The 18,498-nt window shown below is 37.6% G+C and overlaps 1 protein-coding gene across 33 annotated transcripts in view; it reads left to right on the forward strand.

The window, feature by feature from the left end:
- The window catches only part of ESRRG (estrogen related receptor gamma), a 408,522-nt gene that overhangs the window by 257,893 nt on the left and 132,131 nt on the right, over positions 1-18,498 (forward strand). Inside the window, exon 1 of one of the 33 annotated variants that reach the window (XM_056357271.1) lies at positions 5,425-5,443. The exons of the other annotated variants lie outside the window; for them this stretch is intronic. The gene's annotated coding sequence lies outside the window, so the exon portion shown is untranslated. Of the gene's footprint in view, positions 1-5,424; positions 5,444-18,498 lie in introns of those variants that run through there. 33 annotated transcript variants of the gene reach the window in all.

Genomic DNA, 18,498 nt, shown 5'->3' on the forward strand with positions numbered 1-18,498 from the left:
AACCAGAAGGAACTTAGTATCAGTCTTGTGACCTTACAATAGGAATTGTTTCATTCTTTCTTCCCCAATGTTTTTTCCCCACATACAGTTAAATACACAAACAGCTTCAACTCTAAAAATAAACACGGTCAGTTTCAAGCATGAGTTTTGCTGATGAAAACAGAAGGCTTGGGGCATCTTAATTTTTCATTGCCTGAACTTTTCCATCAGTAGTGAAGCAAGCTTACCAATATAATACTTTCTGAAGCCAAATTTGGTTCTGTTTGCTGCTCCAATAGTGTATGTGTTCCTGTTGTGACAACCTGGCAGTGGCTCAGAGGTTTATTTTTAAAGAGGGTGTTCCTGCATGTTCAGAGTGCTGTTCATATATTGTTGTTGAGAAAACAGCTTATATCATCACAGTGAAATCATGGCTTGTGTGACAGCATTTGTAAACTGACTGTGAAGTGCACTGCTTTTAGTGTGTCTCTGCGATCTTGTAAACACGTTTCTGTAACTTGAAATGCTTTTCTGAAGCTGGTAGCGCATAATTCACCATTTCTAGAAGTTGCTGGTACCAAAATCTATTGCATAATTTTGTCAGTTTCCTTGTATGAACCCTGGATTCTTTCACCTTTTTTTTTTTTTTTTTTCTTCCTCCCCCCCCCCCCCCCCCCCCCCGTTTTTTCTGAGAGGTGGTGATACAAAACCTTAAAGTTCAGGATTTTCAGTTAGGACACATAAGTGTCCAGAAGTTGTGCTGCTTATCCAAAGTTTATCTGAAGTGTTTAACCACTTTGGCCTCAAAATCAGTTGGCATCCCATGAAAGCAGTCTGTCCCTTGAGGTTCTCTGTAATTCCTGGCTTCTGCCAGGTCAGAAATAAACAAGAGTAAACTTTTTGATAATACTTCTATGTCTTCTCCCTGGGCCAGATGAAACCAGATATAATATTATTGTGTTTATTGTTATTTGAGTCCCTACTGAGTGTGTTTAAATCTCTGAAGAGATAAGTTTCTGTTTGTTTCAGGCTTCAGTTGCCAGTTTGGGCCAGTGCTCGTTTACTTATCCAGGTTTATTTACAGTCAGTTTCTTTTTCCAGTTACACCAGTACACTCAGAGGGAGCAGACTTAACATTGAACGTGTCTTGATTTACGCTTTTTCTTCTACCTTTCAACATTGTGTAATCGCTTATTCTGATTTTTTAAAAAAAGGTATTTTGACTCAGTAGTGGAATGTAATTGTAAGTTAGTTCTGTATGGTTTACCCTGTTATCATTTCATATTTTTGGTATGGTAGTACACAGAGACCCCTGTCATGCTACTGTGCTGTGCCGTGCATAAATATATAGGTAGTTCCTATTCAGGAGCTTTGATGACTACAAATACAAGCAATTCATGAAAGCTGTAGAAAAGGGCACAATGTACTTTTTAATCTGGCAAGTGCAACCATACTCCATGTATGCATATATAGTTGCAAAAAAATTATTTTTTGTATTTTGTTTTTATTTTGTATTTTAAATTTAAAATAAGCATGAACTTCAGGCTAATAGGGAAGCACGTACTGTTTTATTATAGATCAGCAGAAATATTTGAGGGAGAGGTGGGTGGTTTTCTAGATGTCAGTTCAGGGAAGGTGCACGTAAGGGAAAGGGGGGAGAGTGAAAAGCACTGTGAGAGGGAGACAGGCAGACAGGCTGCTGTCATTGACATAGCACAAGGGGTGGGGGAAGAGGTTAGAGAGACAAATCTGGATAGTACAGGATTGCATAGAGCGCCTGACCGACTGCTTACGTTTAATACCTTTTTTTCAATATGATTTTTTAAAAGTTGTCCTTGAAACAGTGATTTCAATTAATACACTGGATCAGTTGCCTGCTGCTTTGAAAAGAGTATGAAGTTAATCAGTTATGCTTATTTGGACAGCAATATATTTTGTATAAAAAAGGAGTAACTTCTGCCCTACAATGATACTGATGCTAGTCAAACTCTCCTAATTTCTTTTTTTTTCCCTTTCAGTTTCATGTGATCTTGCTCAAAACGTGTATTACAGTTTTTTCTTGCTCTCATCTTCACTGTGTTTTGCCCAGCATTCCAGAGAGGAAAGCAACATATTAAAACATTAATTTTTGCGGTCAAAGAAACACTTACTGCCTCAGGTTTTGTTTGAATTTTCCTTAGAAGCATCAAATCTTTTGTAATAAACTATTAGTTTTATATATCTCCTGAAAAGGCAAGCAGAAGAAATTCATTCAAGGAACATGCTACTCAGATTGAAGCTGATGCTTTTCACTGTATGTATAATAGCTGTGAAGACTTCATCTAAAACCTACGACTATGTATGAGAAGATACATAGATTTATAGGAAAAAAGGAGAACATTTACCTGTGAAAGGGTAGAGGTATTTGGAAGCTGAAGCTGAATCAAAATTTTTGTGAAGTCACTAGTTTAAGATCTTTGCAAGATTTCAGGCATATTTTGTTTTATGTGCACCACTCGGGGGACTTTCTGGAGAATAGAGGTGGACTTCTCTTCTGTAAGGGAGGAGGGGAAATGCTTCTTGCACGCTCTGAGTAAATTACATTTTGGTTTAAAAAGCAAATAAGCATCTGGTCATTTATTTAACTAATTCGTATAGTATTGTATGTAAAAGGTTTTTTCCCTCTGTGTGCTGCTTTCTGCTACGCTGATGATAATGTACCTGGAAGGAAAAGGCAGTCCAAGCTGAGGCAGCCAGCGTCAGACAGGGCGGTCTGCCATCTGTCCCACCTGCTGCATTCATGTGTCCATCTGGTTACTGCAATAGCTCATTGCAGGCTTCAACAGAAGAACATGCAGGCTGAAAAGAAGGCAGTGTGAATTATTTAGGTAGCTAGTGTAAATAAAGAGGGGGAGAGGAGCAAAGGAGGGGGGTTGTGAGAGGGAGAAAGCACTCTCTTACTCCTAGATGCTTTGGAATGTGTTAATGCATGAGAGCATTTGATTTGCATATAGATTTAGATGTATAGATCATTGTGAAGATTACAAGCCAATGAGTTTTATCTAGATTTAGATAGCTCTCAGCCTGGTTTGCACATAAAATATAGCCAGTTTCAGGAGGAGAATCTTTGGGGACTTTAAACCTAAGTGAAACTGATGAAATGTAATGCTTTTAGGTATTAATTTAGCAGAAATAAAATATTTCCTTTAAGGGCTTTCTGTGCCCTTTGTTAACCAAGAATTTATAACTGCTTTGCATAGTCGGTGCTTTATACACACTGTGTGGTTTTGATTTGGTTATAGTTAGTTACATTTGTAGTCATCTGTACTTTATTCTAAGAGAAAAAGCAATTGACAAATGCTTTTCCTTTCCCTTTTCCTCTCCTGTTTATCAGGTGAAGATTAAATCCAGCCATCAAACAAATAATTTTGCAGCTGTCAATGTATATATTGTTACACAGACAAATACATATATATGCTTTTCTGCCTGCATAAATGTACATAGAACACTTAGATCTTTTTAGATATTTTTGAAGGGTGTGAGCAAACAGAATTTCATATTGTTACAGTGGCCTTGAAGAAATGAATAGATTTATTTCAAAGTTGCTTGCTTGAATTTCAAAATGACCACCAGAAGGTTCAGATTATGACGGATTATTTGTTGCTAAAATAATTATTTTTTAAAAAGATAAAAATCATTAGTGCTAGATTTGAGCATAGGAAACTCATTTGCATCATTCTGTTCTAAGCGTTTTAGTAATAGTGGTGTCACGTCAAATTTTATTTTTAAAATCCATGAAGCATTAGTCCAATGCTGTATTAAAAAAAAAAAAAAAAGATTGGCTTCATATTTTGATATGCTTCCTGATGTCAGAATCTTTTTACTTTCAAATTTTAAATGTCAGACTTCCCTGGGCCAAAGAATAAAACCAGGATCACCTTAAGAGGAATCCTTGAAATTGTGGGAGGGTTTTGTGCCATTGTTTTGCCTGGGTTTAGATCTGCAGAAGAAGGGGACAGAGCATCTTGAAATCCCAGCAGCTTGGCTACTTCTCTAAGATTTGCATGAAATTCAGCTGCAGCCTTCAAAGGGATTTGAGTGGATTGGATTCTTTAAGGTTAGTCCATGTCAAACCTATTAAGTTCAATTCACATGCAAAACCCTTTTCACGTTTTTTTTTTAAGCCAATAAGGCTCTAGCTACTATTAAGGCGACATCATGTACTTGCAGTAGAACGTCCATGGTAATGGATCACCCTACTGGCACGTGTAACTAACTGATAATCCACTTTGTCATCTTTCAAATTAAAAGGTTCTGTGTCTTGTATCTTCTTCAGATGGGAGAGGTCTTGTTTGCAAAAGTTGAGTTGCTGGAGACTATTTTAAAGTATCTGAGTCATTGTGAATATCCATTTTCTATCTAAAATGTGATCCCCAAAGTTACATAATCCCCCCACTAAATGTAGATTCATTTAACCTTTGAAAGTAACTTAAACTCTATGTTCTTAAGTTCCCACGTCTTTGAGTTCTCATTCTTCCTGTGGATCGACTCCACTGTTAAATGATTTTAGGACTGCAGTATATGTTCTGTGGTGAATTAGGAAACAATTGCAGACGAAAAAAAATGATGAAAATATTCTATAGTGTATAAAAGGATTAGTGGCCACTTTCAAACTGCAAGGACATGACTTTGAAAAGGGAGTTCAATTTTTAATTCAAAAGCCAAATGAAGGAGGTCTATGCATCTCAGACATTTAGGCCAAAGCATCTAAGTGCCATGTGCAGCATTTTTGAAGTCCACTAGCAGGCTGTGAAGGGAGTACCAAACAAAGACACTTTGCCTCAATTAGATATTGTCAGTATAAATGGATGTTAGTAGGAATTTGCATTAAATAGAGAACACCCAATGTTCTCTGAGGTTGTTTCTCAAGCTGAAGCTTTCCACCCTACATGAGGTCTGCAAGATTTGCTCTTCATTATGTGAATGGTTATGTATTCTTATGCTTTGGTTTGAACATTGTGTAACTTTTTCTAAAACGCTGGCCAAATCCTTCAACCAGGTAAACTGAATCTTGAAAGCAATTGTTTGCTTACGGCATGGGATCAGATTCGTCAGGTCCCACAGTGGCTGCACTGACACCTGGGTTTTCAGTATCTGGCAGGATTCTGGATTCAAAGTTGTATTCTGATGTCACTTAAACACTGAATTTTGCTCAATTTTAAAGATGTGAGGAGAAAGCATCTTCTTCTGCTTTTTCTCATTGCAGCATTTGAGCTTCATGCTTCTTGGTCAAGCAGAGTACTGCTTTTAGTTATGCTTAGATAAAAAATGGTTGATTTGTGCATACTGGTTGAGAACAGAGTATCTTCCATTGACTTTAAGGTTCCAGCTGCTTCAAGTCTTTTAAAAACATACATTAATTAGAACAGGAAAAAGTATTTATTTTCACTGTTTACATTTCAGGGAAAGAAGCAAACATCCCATGGTGCGTACTTCATGTTTAGAATGCCCTTTTTTCCTAGCGAAAGCTAAAGAAGCTGCTTCTTGAATTAAACTGATTTTTGAGACTTGATCCTGCAAAGCTTGTATGCATAAGTCACTTAATACATGTAAATTTCCTGGCTAAGTAGTTGGAAGAAGTGTTTAATGTATAATAAACCTTTCCAGTTGGCTTGGTTCACTTGCATCTTTTGCAACAAATACTTATATTTTCCCAGTATAGAAAAGAATACGATTAAGAAGTACTATAAGTAATTGTCTTGTGTTTGGCTTGTTTGGCTTTTTTTTTTTTTTTTTTTTTTTTTTTAAGTTTTCAACATGCATTTAAAGAACTGGAATTGCTCTGGCCTATGGTCAGAATTCTTCAGTGTGTTTCATGACTTCTGAGAGTAATTTTTTTTAACTACCTAAACCAGGAATGCTTTAACAGGTAAAAGATATATATATAGGATATGGAATTTTGTATTTGTGTGTGAATTCATAATTGTTCATCTGAACATTATTGATAACACCTAAGGCATTCAAGCTTTTGCAGAGCCTGCAGCTTTTAATACTGATGCCTTGTAGTATTAATATGGCTCTTTTCAGCATTATTAATTATATGGGCTAAGGAGCAAATACTTGCATCTATGTTGCTATTTGATAGCATTCCGTAAAGCACATTGTTCTCCTGCTTGTAGGTTAGTGAATTGTGTTGTTATGTGTGTTTTTCGTGCGTTAGTATTTGTGGAAGTAAAGTTAGTATTTTGCTGAGGGGATGAAAAGGCTGTCCAGATGTGTGGATTCTCTTTTCTTTGGCACCTACAACTCTGTGGTTGAGAATATTGTAAATATCTCATTGAAGAGTATAGTCATGTTGCAAGAATTGGGTATCTGTGTTGTCTGGCAGGGTCGTTCTTCTGGCAAAATGGTGATTTGATACTGTATTTTTTTAAAATGTTGGAATAAATGCAAAAAGCCTCTATTGATACTACTAAGTCCAGGTAAAAAATAACAAATCTGGCTAAATTTTTTTGGCTTAAACAACTTTAGATTCTAGTAACATAAACAGAGTTAGTCCTTTACTGTTCTTGTTTATACTTGTTGGCAGCCTCTGAATGGAAAGTAGAATGCAGAAAGCAGGGCAGAGGGAGAAAGGTTAAATGGCAGAAATGTTAAATTGCTTCAGTGACAGATTCTCTCCGGAAAGGCATTGAGTTGTTTTAAGGATTAGTTTGGGAAAACTTGAATTGAACCCACTTCTCTACTGTTCATACATTGCATTGCTAATGTTGCCAGTCTCTTATGTTTCATAAAAGCAGAATTTACTTTCTAAAATGAGTAGAGAGCACTCGGGGAATTTTAAAAAGCCAAGCAAAAAGCCATAAATTTCATCAGCTGCAAAACCGGTTGGAGTTTTACCTGTGTTATTTCATGGTGAGATTGTTAAAACATTAGAGCTGATTATTAAAAACCATATATGTTTTACATTATGGTTGTTGCAAAATACCAGAGCAATGTTGCAGAAATAGTTGGCAGTGATCAAAGGAGAAATGTAGGTCCTTGGTTAAAACCCATACCAACTTCTAAACAAATCTCTGTTCCTGATGGAGAGCTGTCATTGCAGCAAGCTACTCCTTACAGTATGAATGCTGCAGCCTATCAGCTAGTCTTAAACATTTTCTTTTGGAAAAACCTCACCATATGAGCTGGGAGTACAGGAGGATGTGTGTGCAGTCCCTCTTCAGAAAAAATGCGCTCAATCTGTTTCAGACGAGTTCCCTGAAAGATGGGTTAAATCAACTGATTGAGCTGATTTTCTCTCTTGAGGTGATATTTTATTTATATGATAAAATGCTTGGAAAGTGATTAATTTGTCAGGGGAACATCTTGTTACTGTAAATTTGCCGAATGTGTAATAAAATTGCCATAACACAGATGGGAAAATGAAGATCTTTTAAAATGAAATAACTGAGGAGTCTGCCTACATTTTCAGCACTTAAAATTAACTTAGTTAAATTTCTTTGTGATTTTTACCCCTGGAAAAAAGCAGGCTGGGGAAGATGCGTGGCAAAAGTGTGGTGTGGATTTGTATGTGTGGTAGGTGGAGAGGACAGGAATGGACTGTGTAGTTTTCCTTCTGCATCTGAAGAGACAGATTTATTAAATTTCTCTGAAGCTTCCTTGATTGAGTGAATTTTTAGAAATTAAAATATACAGGTTGGATACTCCTCCCTAGTAGCAGAGAATTTAAGAATAGGGGACCTTTGTTGGCAAGTGCCTCGAGTCAGTAAGATGTACATGAAATAGTGGTTTCGTGCTAGGTTTTGCAGGTTTGCTTTCAAATGACAGCTAAATAGTGTAATACACCTTAGTCTTTAGAGCAATCTCTTATTGTGTGGAATATAACTTAGATTATGTGGGGATGTACTTGAAAAGTCAAAGGAAGGAGGAGCACTTTCCCTGTCTCTGAGTTGTGGCGTGTAACAAGTGAAAACAGCATTAGTGAAGGAACAGTGCCTTTTGTTCATACATTTTGCTACTGCCTGTCCATCTGTCCACTGGAATGAGCCACTTATCATGCTTCTGTGTTTTTCCCTTTCAATTTAAAGAATTATGAAAGGAAAATTCATTTTTTGGTGTCCTTTTATGACAGGTAGACTGGAGACTGTGGTCATTTGGATTAAAAACGTATCTATCACAACAAGCTGACAGGTTATTATTATGTCTTCTTTGAATATATGAATTTTATCCCTACATGTTGGAAGTGTAAGAATGGGAAGTTTTTATATAAATAATTATCCTAGTAGTGATGTACTGCATACAGTTGCCATATTTTTTCACTTTTACAGCATTCTTGGCCTTATCACCCATAACATAAATCTTAGGCTCTCATATTTAATACAATGCGTAGGATCACTGTGCCCGTATAATGTACAGTCAGCCAATCCCGCATCATCATTTGGCTATCATTATTTGTTGTCCTATGATGGATGTTTCATTGATGTCCTGTTTGGGATTTGACAGTATGTTTGATGCAGCCATCCAGGGGTAGATGAGAGTGGCCTCCTTTAGATGTTCATGCTGATCTCCACAAACACCCTCAGTTTATTAAGCTTCCAACTGTAGGCAGTTCAAGTTTTGAGTGTATTGGTGTTATCTTGGTTGCTCATAATTTATTTTTTAGAACTCCAGGCTATTCCATGAAGCAGCAGTGATACAAAGACTCAGTTACTGTCAGACCCTCTACTATGTAAAGAACCAGTGAAGGAGCTGGGGCAGCTTTGATGTATATTCTAGGCAGGTGCTTAGCGGAATGCAGGTGGATTTTTATGCTAGGCCTTAGTCCTATCATGATAGAAAAAATGTAAAGCCCAGTCTGGTAAAATTATCAGTTAATGCATTCTCATTAATTGATCAGGTCTGATAACTCAGTTTGCAGAGAAGCCTGTGCTTGTACTGAAACTAGCAAGACACAAAACTTCTCAGGATCAAACTTGTGTGTTAATTCAGTTTAACGGTGGAGTGCAGTGCAGTGCTCTCTTCAGGCCAGTCTTTCTTTGGTTGCTTACCCAAGGACAGTCGACTTAATCAGAAGTTTTAGACCTGCAAGAAATAAATATTTGATCCAGACTTTATACTGTTGGAATAATTGAAGCGAATCTGTCATTAAAACACACTTGCAATTTGCAGTGTGCAGTATGGAGATGCTGCTCTGTTCATGTAAAGCTATGCACGGGTAAGTCTCTCAGAGACCTCTTACAGAAGAAGAGGTGACCATGGGTTCAGCATGTAATAATTGCAGCATATTGATACAATTGCTTTAGCATTGCAAGTAGTAACTTCCTTGTTCTGAATGTAACAATTGGGCTGGTTCACCTTTGTTACTTTAGACATTTTTTCTAGAATATGCCGGATTTCCTTCTTTTCTCTTTGTGACTCCCACCAAAAAAGAAGGCGAAAGATAAAACAGTAGAAACCGTATCAGGAATTTGTGAAAAGCTCATCCTACAAACTTGCTGGAGTCATGCAAACATTTTAAAAGTGTAAGTCATTACTTCCTGACCTTTGCTGCTTATATCCAGAGGCAAATCTCTGACATGTAAACCCAGTGGCATGACTAGGTTTGAATTACACATAGTAATATGTGAAGAACAAGAAACTGTGAAAAGGCAGAAGTTTGTGTATTTTTATTTTTGGAAAAATCTGTAATCACACATTAAAATACAAGACAGACTAGAAAAGACTTAAGCTGCATAGGTTTTACTTCTGTAAATTATCTGATTTATCTTGGCATATGATAAATTCGGTCGTCAGTATCATACCCAAATAACATACTCAGCTATTTGGTTTGGCTATTTTTAATTTCTAGTGCTTCCAGAATCAAGATAGACAAACAAACAATGAGTAAAAATGCAAAGGAAGAGGTTCTTTTTTTTTTTTTCATTTTAAAGTATTAAGGGTCTTCCCAGTGTAGAAATAAAAATGTTGTGCATTAGCAGCCAGGGCTCATATCACTTAAATGCTTTAGTTTAAAAAAAATAAAATAAAATATCCTTTGATGTTAGTGTGGTTTTCTTTTGGTGTACTAGGTTATGGTAATCCACCTGCATCTCGCATATCGGAGTATCAGGACCTTGGACCCTCTGAAATCACAGGCTGGGTTGGAGGATAACACCATTAGCTAGTATAAATTTGCAAAGCTTCAGAGTTGCTGATCTATTCCCCTGTACCCAAGGTTTTGACCCATGGTAAATGGCAGATGTGCTGTGTTTGGAACAAATTTGATCTTACTTTTTTTGCCTACTCTTCCCATAAAAATAACAAACCCAACACTGCTCATAAAATTACCCAGATGATTTAAGCAATTTGTGAATCAAGCAGTGATATGGGAGGAGACTTCTTCAGAATTCATGTTTGTCTTTAGAACTGACATCTCTGTTCATGGATGTTTCACAGCAGTTACAAACTTGTAATTTCTTTTGCCAGGAATTTGTTTATGCATTACTCTTGCATATAATGCAAACTAGCACACTTTTTTGCATTTTGTAATATATTACTGTTCTATCAAAGCAATTTATTTTCCTGGTGTTGTCTGCCTCTTCCATTTCAAATTCTTAAAAAACCCCACCCAAAACCATAAAAACCTTGCACTATTCACAATTACACATTGCTCACACATCACCCTGTGTGCTGGCTAAAGCTGTTCTTGCCATAGGCTTTATTTTTAGGAAGGCTACACCAAAGAAATTGGGATTACTCGAACACAAAAAATAAACATTTTAATGTAGGAATAAGAAGATATTTAGTTTAACCTTACAATAAGTTTCCTATTTAGAAGAAAACTATAAAAGTAACAAAGGTCCCATTTTGGAAGTTCAAGGCAAGTTCCCTTCTTAGAAATAAATACTCAGACTTCCAAGGTGTTTTTTCATCAAAGCCATGGGGGGGGGGAGGGGGGGGAAAGAAAAAGGAAAAAAAAAAAAAAAAAGAAATAATGCAAACTATACTGGATTGGGATTCCCCAGGACCTTGATTCCGTTCCATGTTGTGTCGTTGGCCAGCTGAGCAGTGTTGGGCAACTCTTCAGCTTTCTGTGTCTGGTTTTGCCCATCTGTAAGAGGGAGATAGTGGTACTGGGATATGCAGTTGAAGATCTGTGTTAAAATCATTAAGTGAAGGACGAGCATTATTAATAAATAGTACCACAATACTCTTATTAGTAATACTTATCTAGGTCCCTTTTTTCCTTTTTATGTTGACTTCAAGAGGACCTGTCAAGGAGCTCTGTGTGGCAACTGGGAAGAAAGCTAAGTCACCCCTAGGGCCAGCGGATGAGGGGCTGCCGGACTGGGAGCAGTCAGCCACGGGAAAGGGCTGGTCCTTTACTTTGTTTCCAAGTCCCACAAAAGTGACTGGGATTTTTGTCATCATCACGCAGCTAAGCGTAAGACCGTGGCACTCAGGAGACTGTTGTAAACCACTTTGAATTTTTGTCCCTACCTTTTTTGGTTTCTTACGGCCGTCTGCATCTCATAATTTGAAAGAAATATATTCTCCCTTGTAGAATCTTACATTTCACTCATTTTAGTTTCCTTAGCAAAAATACAGTTTCAAGCCCTTGTTATGAGACCGTGACAAAGTGATTTTATAGCCAGTACTGTAAGTGACTAAACTTGACAACAATTGTATTTTATGACAACCTCTGCTTTCATGTTCAGAGCCTACTTTCCTATCATCAGCTGCATTTTGTGTTGTGGGTTTTTTTTATTATTATTATTATTATTATTTTTTCCTCTTCTTTTTCTCCCCTTTTCCTCTCCCCTCCTCCCCCATGATTTTTTTTTTCAAATATGAGCAGTTCTGTATCTCTGCACTGACTGGAAACAAATCCTTTTACCGGGGGTGCATTTTAATGGGCAGCATGCTTCACTTAAGTCACCAGAACCTAAACTGTATAATACTCAATTTTTTACCAACCCAGAACCAAAGCTTTTTCTTGAGAGTGATGTTCATAAGAGTAGTGGAAGAATTAGTATTACAGAACTAAACCAGATTAGGAAGGAATGTGAATTAGATTTGGTAACAGATGGTGCCGTGGAAATTAAAGGTGCTTTGCGAATGGAAGCGACAGCAGCTTGCCTCTTTTCCTCTCCTGTCTCTCTCTTTCATGCGCTTGATAGACGGGTATAAATCACAACAATCCCGTCTTGACAGCCAATTTCGAGAATTTGATCTGGTTAAAGACATGGCTTTCCTACTCCACTCACTGAAACCGGCTGCTGTTTTATTTTTATACAGCACCTTGTCATATTTAGGAAAGTGGAATCACCTGCCTCCCTTTAATGAAATTTTCTTTAATTACAGTTTTAGCTCTTTAGTGTTAATTACTTTTCCATTCAGCCTGAGTTCTCAGGCTGTCTCATAGGAATGTATTTCTCTCCCCCACCCCACCTCCCTGCACTATTCACGCATATGCTTTCGTTTTTCTAAAGATGCTTTTCGTTGTTGGAAGTTGTTGTCAGATCCATTATAATTAGATCCTAATTATCAAAATCATCATTATTGTGTAGGAAGAGGAAGCATTGTAAACAACTGTTAAAGTTATAGGATCTTGTTTGACAGAGGAGAAACCTTTTGGGATATACATGAATAATAAACAAGCAAACAAAAAGTCCTACTAAAACCTCTGTCAGGGAAGCATATAAAGGTCTGGGTAGCAAATGCTCTCCTTGGAAGGAAGATCCACCCAGGTTATGTTTCCCTACCTATTCCTCCAGTCTAATCCCACATTTTTTGGAAAAGATCAGAGTAGAATGCCCCTGCTTCAGTTTGCTTATGCAAATATTCATCTTTGCACCTCTCATTCAGGTATCCAGATACAAGAATCACTTTTCTGATGCGTGTCAGGATTGACTTAAAGTTGCCTTAATACAATTACATTTTTGTGTTTAAGGCAGCAAGTATAAATGACGAGAGTGCTGTGATGCATGGAGATGTGGAGATGCTTCTGCTGTACACTAAAAGTCCTCAGAGTGAAAGAGAAAAATAATAGACTAGAACTAAAAAAACCCAAAAACCTCTCGAAGTAAGAGAAGATCCTTTGAGCTGGCAACTAACAGTTGGTAGAAATAAAGCTTCCTACTGGCAGTCAAATCAAATGTAGTAACAACTCAACGACTCCCTGCTGCTAGCTGACAGCATGGTGTAACACACTGGGACAAACATTCACTTAAACACTGATTGCAGGAAAACGTCATTTTCCAACTCACAAAAGTAGCTTTTTAGTTGCTTGTGCGTGCGCACGTGTATGTGTAGGGGGGATTTAAAATCAGTGGCGTGCGGCTGGGAGGAGGATGGGACATACTTGGGAGCCAGCTGAGTGAGGGGGTGGGAGAAGGATCATTTGCTTTGTAAGTTTTAGTCCTGAGTCTTTTAAGACGCTCACTCTCGGATACTGTTTCTGGTATGTTCTTTCTAATCGCTTCTCCGATTTAACAGAGCTTGGCTGACAAATTATAATTCTTCGGTTATAAAGTTGCAGAAAATCAGTGAGGGAGCTGGGTGGGGAGACAGGTACATGGTGTGCACACACCTACACTCTGCCTTTCAGCGATGGAAGGAAATTGCTGCTAGAAATTGTGAAAAATCTGGTGATGCAAACTTTGACTCCTTCCTGAGACTGAAGGCATTTTTTTGTCTTCTTTTTCCTTTTGGAAAGTGATGACTGACAGCTACCTCTCTCTGATCTGTAGTACTGGCTTTCTGACTGGTGCAAGTAACTGCTTTTGATGCTGTAATCATTTCAAAATAATCCCTCTTTAGAAAGCCTGTTATGTTCTTGAATAAATCTTGACTTATTTTTGTAGTTTTATATTTTTCTCCCTTGAAGTAGCTCAATGTAGCATTTCATTTTCTTCTGCTCTTTCAGTTGATTTCTCTTAATAAAAAGGACCCTCACAATTAATAATTAGATGATTCCTTGACACCTCCCCGTGTCCTCTGGGGGCTAGAGATACCAGGTGGACTCCACCTGATACCACTAGAGTACAACCACAAGTGAAATGATGTTCCATCACAGAAAAACACCTAACTTCTTAATCAGAGTTTTTGCTTTCCTCCAACATAAGACATGAATTAGTATTAGTCTGCCGTTTGAAAATAGAGTAACAAAATCTTACTCTTCCTGATCAATATGCTGATTTTCATATGAGGAGGCTTCACCATCATTCTAGTAGCCACATCACAGCCTTTTGGCTGAAACTGTTTGGGCATGGGAAATCTCTTAGTGGGAGTTTGTGCCGCCTTCCACTCTTCTCTTGCTGCAGAGCTTGTTCGAGGCATGTTGCATACTGTAGCAACAAAAAATACTTACCATTAGGCTAAAAGTTAGTAAACAAGAGAAGGTAAGTTTAAGGTATTCTAATGAGACGATTGCAACTTCAAACTGTAAAAATGTTAGAAACACAGGAGAAAAAGAGAAACCTAAAAATTAAGTAGGTGTATGAAGTATTTACTGAAGTTTTAAGTTGTATCAGAACCATAAAATATACACAAAATACAAAATCAATATATTCCTTCTTTCTATAACTTTCAGGCATTCCAGAACGATTTTTATTTAAAGTGACATCTACTTCTTGTGTTCTCTTCAGTATTTGCCCCCCCCCCGCCCCTTTTTTTTTTGTTCATCATGGCATACCAAAAAAGTATCTATTTCTACTTAAAATACATGAAATCTGTGGACATAGGCAGGTCTTTTCTGCTGGAAACTTCCTGTGGTGATGGCATAATACAGCTGATGGGATATTTGTTGCATGCACACGTGCAAAACTAAAAGCCAGGTTTGTGATTTTTAGATCAGCTTCATTTTTTGCCTTTCAGTTGTTTTTTGTTTGTTTGTTTGTTTTTGTAAGCATGTTGTGGTGACATACATTAGATGCATTGGGCAACTGTGTCACTGAGGGCTGGCACCTCTTCAGATGTCTGGTGTCTTGGCTCAAAGGTGCAAAGTCTTTTGAGTATTATTCCCTATTTACTTTTTGTTCCCAAAAGAGGACCCGATATAAGGAGTAATTATTTTGCAGTTTGAAAAGATTTAAATGCTGTTGGCTGTAAGTGCTTCAGCTTTTAAATTCAGAAGAGTAATGTTATAGTCTGTCAAACCATAGGATCTGTATGCTACAGAGCTTGTGCATGTCTAAGGATACATTTAATTAAACCAGCATTAGTGCATCTATGCAGACTTATTAAAACACTTAGTTTGTCTCAATAATATTGATTAAATAGCAGTAGTTTGTTTAAGTGTATTTTTGCTATTGCTACATTACTTCCAAGTAATCAGGGTAATAGTCATCATCAGTGAAATATCACGTTAGTTATGAAGTAATGCTATGAGAATTGATTTAGACTTGGCAGGAGATGAAGGCTTTCTGTCATATAGTGCCAAAGCCCGATTTGGATTATTAGAATGAGAGTTTTAAACATAATTTCTGTTCATATAAACAGGGTGTGTTTTATAGGCTTATCGGTTATTCCATACTCTGAGTATCCATTATATCAAGGAACACCTCAGACAGTTAATTATGCAAAATATCATGTAAGTAATTACACTGTATTATTATGCATTTAACAGTTTTATTGATTTGCCAGTTGCTCACTTACAGTATTTAGAGCTATAAACAAGAGATGCTCATCGTCAGTTGAAATAGGTCCAAGGAAATGAGCTAAAGATAAATGACACTAGTATGCATTGTTGCATCACATGTAATCCTTAAATGCAGAAGCTGTCAACAGTGATAATTTGCAACACGTTGGGGTATCTCAGGATCATTTCCTTCTTGTTAACAAAGTTTATCAACCAGGAAGCACAGGGAATCAACTTGAAATAGAAAGGGAAGCAATAATGAATTCATTTATGTGTGGTGGTGGTGGTGGGTGGTTAAAATAATTCACCCTCATTTTGGAGGGTCTGCAGTAGCTGCAAGTCAGCCACGGTAAAATTTTGCTTTTTTGAAGGCAGCAAGGAAAACAGATGAAGTGCAGCCTAACAGATTAAGTGCAAATGTGAAGGGCCTCAGATAATGTTTTTTTTTGTTACACTAAAAACGACCACACAGTAGTGTAGGCTTCCACTGTCTTGTACGTAGGAAGTGCTTTAGCAGAGCTGGGTAGATCGCACACAGGGCAGCAATAACTGTTCGGGAAGCTGGATCCTCTGTCAGCAATCGTCAGCTAACTCAGGCCACTGCTGGTAACAACATGATGGCTTCAAGCCTTGCTTCTTCTGTTCTGGCTGCTGGTGGCTATGACAGCTGCTCTAGAAGAAGTCATTGGCTTGCTTTGCTTTCCCTTATCAAGGTGAAATGGTGAAAGTGTCAAGAAAACAGAAAAGAAAGAAGAAATTACAAAAAAACAACGAAACATTCAAAATTTATTTAAGTTCCCCACATCCAAGAAAAAAACCCAAACAAACCCAAGCCTCCCCACCGCAGCCATTCTGTTTTGCACAGGGTATTCTTTACATGATTGTGCACGTGTGTTCACTAATAAAGACCTAATGCTTAATAACAGTTTTGTTTGTGTGTGCATGGGACAAGATTCAGAATACTTTGCAATTAATGTTCTCATCCACTAGGTTAACCAAGCAGGCCTTACGATATTTCTTATTAAAAGCAGAAATCCTTTCTTTTCCTTCCCCCAACTAAGCCAGTGCACCTTAATGCAATGATGATATGTTAGACCCAGCAGTTGTCAAAGCATCGTATTACTGTGATGCCATAATGACACCCTGTCTCTGTAAAGCAGTCATGTTTTCTCAAATCACACGTTGCACCATTGATTTCTGACATGACACTTCATTCAGTCACTTTCCTTTTCTTCGGCATCTCCATTCTCTGACAATAGCAGCTGGTGCCCATTTTCCTACTAAGTGATTCACATTTTGCCACTTTACTTGAGTGCAATTAGCTGAAGCAGAAAAAAATGCTCCATGTAAAGCAGCTCCCCTGAAATTGTTACTCAGCTCTTTAACAGGACCTGGTGAAAGTGTTGAGGTGTTGTCGTGGGCGTGGGTGGGAGAAGCAACATTTTCATTTCTTTCCGCAGAAACAGTTTTTCTCCCTCTTACATTCAGAGAAGCAGAGTGTGGGAAATCACTGGAACATGCTGCACTGTTTTCTGTCTACTGCTTTAGCTGTGGACCTGTGAAATGATACCAGAAGTAAGCATGGTATTTGAGAAGAAATGTGGCCTTTATGGTCAAAGCAAGGAGCTGGCTTCCATTCCTGGCTCAGCTATAGACTTAGTGTGTCACCTAGACCATGACTGACTTTGACACGTTGGTTTTCGTAGTTAAAATATGAGGACAACAAGTTACGACCTTTTTGGTTGACATCCATGTGAGTTAGAGGAATGTATCGGAGGAAAATCAGATGGATTGCACTGTTAGCGTAAAAAATACCTAGGTGTGCATAATAACACTTGCCTTGCTGATGCTCCTACGTAGTAGCTGTCATTAAAAAATGTCAACTGCTAACAGCCTATTCTGACATTTATGGAAATAGTGTAATTCTCTCTTCGGGAAAAGAAAAACTTCATGTGCAAATAAAAGTGTTAGTCTATAATAAAGATGCTTACTCTAATTATTATGACTAATTATTACTGTCACTGAAACCACCAGTGCAACTATGAAATAGCGAATGATGCTGTAAGCAGAGCTTTTCCTACTTGAAAAGTGAACATGAGGTGTGTTCGTGGATTTTGAAGTAGTGGTGTGTTGTTTTGACCTCCTTTAGGTATTGGTAATAAAGGAAACGAGGGAAAAGTCACCTTCTGAGCCAGTTGGATGTATGGATGGAATATGAAGAGTTCCCAGTGGCTCAAATGGCAAGGCTTTCTTTTTTAAGGCGATATACTGTAATCAGATGCAGTTAATTTTTGTACTCCACTTGTATATTGATACTGATCTAGCCAGTGTCAGCACTGTCAATATCATTAGTAATGTGGCAGGCAGATGGAAATATAAATGTGATTGCATTAATAAATTCTTAATATATTCAACTTTTACAAGCACATAGCATTACAATTTATTCATTATTGTTTAAGACCATTTTAAAGCAGGAGTTGCATATTGAAGTGCTCTGTCGTTACACTTTCCTGCCAGCAGTGACTGACTTCAGGTCTTATTTAAATGAGGAAGTTACAAAGTAAATTTAGTAGAGATGTGAGGAGTCATGCTATATGTTGCATGTTATTTGAGGCTTGCAGCACCCTATGTAGTTTCTCTTGTATGTGGGCATGGAAATGCTTCTAGAGCTAGCGAGTTACTTTCCCTAAAGTTACTGAAAGGGAAGTTTACCTGAGAGCGACCCGTTGTTAGAAAACTTACGTGAGAGCAGCCCACCACAAATAGAGATGCCATTTATTTGACTTAAAGTCTAGTAAAAAAACCCACAACAAACCACCAAAAAACCCACAACCCCACCAACGCTTTAAAATAAATACTGTACGTTTTTATATGACACATGTTATTTCTATTCATAAACCTTAACTAAATTTAGATTT

Source organism: Falco biarmicus, chromosome 12 (genome assembly GCF_023638135.1).
Source record: "Falco biarmicus isolate bFalBia1 chromosome 12, bFalBia1.pri, whole genome shotgun sequence".
In the NCBI taxonomy this organism is placed as follows: Eukaryota; Metazoa; Chordata; class Aves; order Falconiformes; family Falconidae; genus Falco; species Falco biarmicus.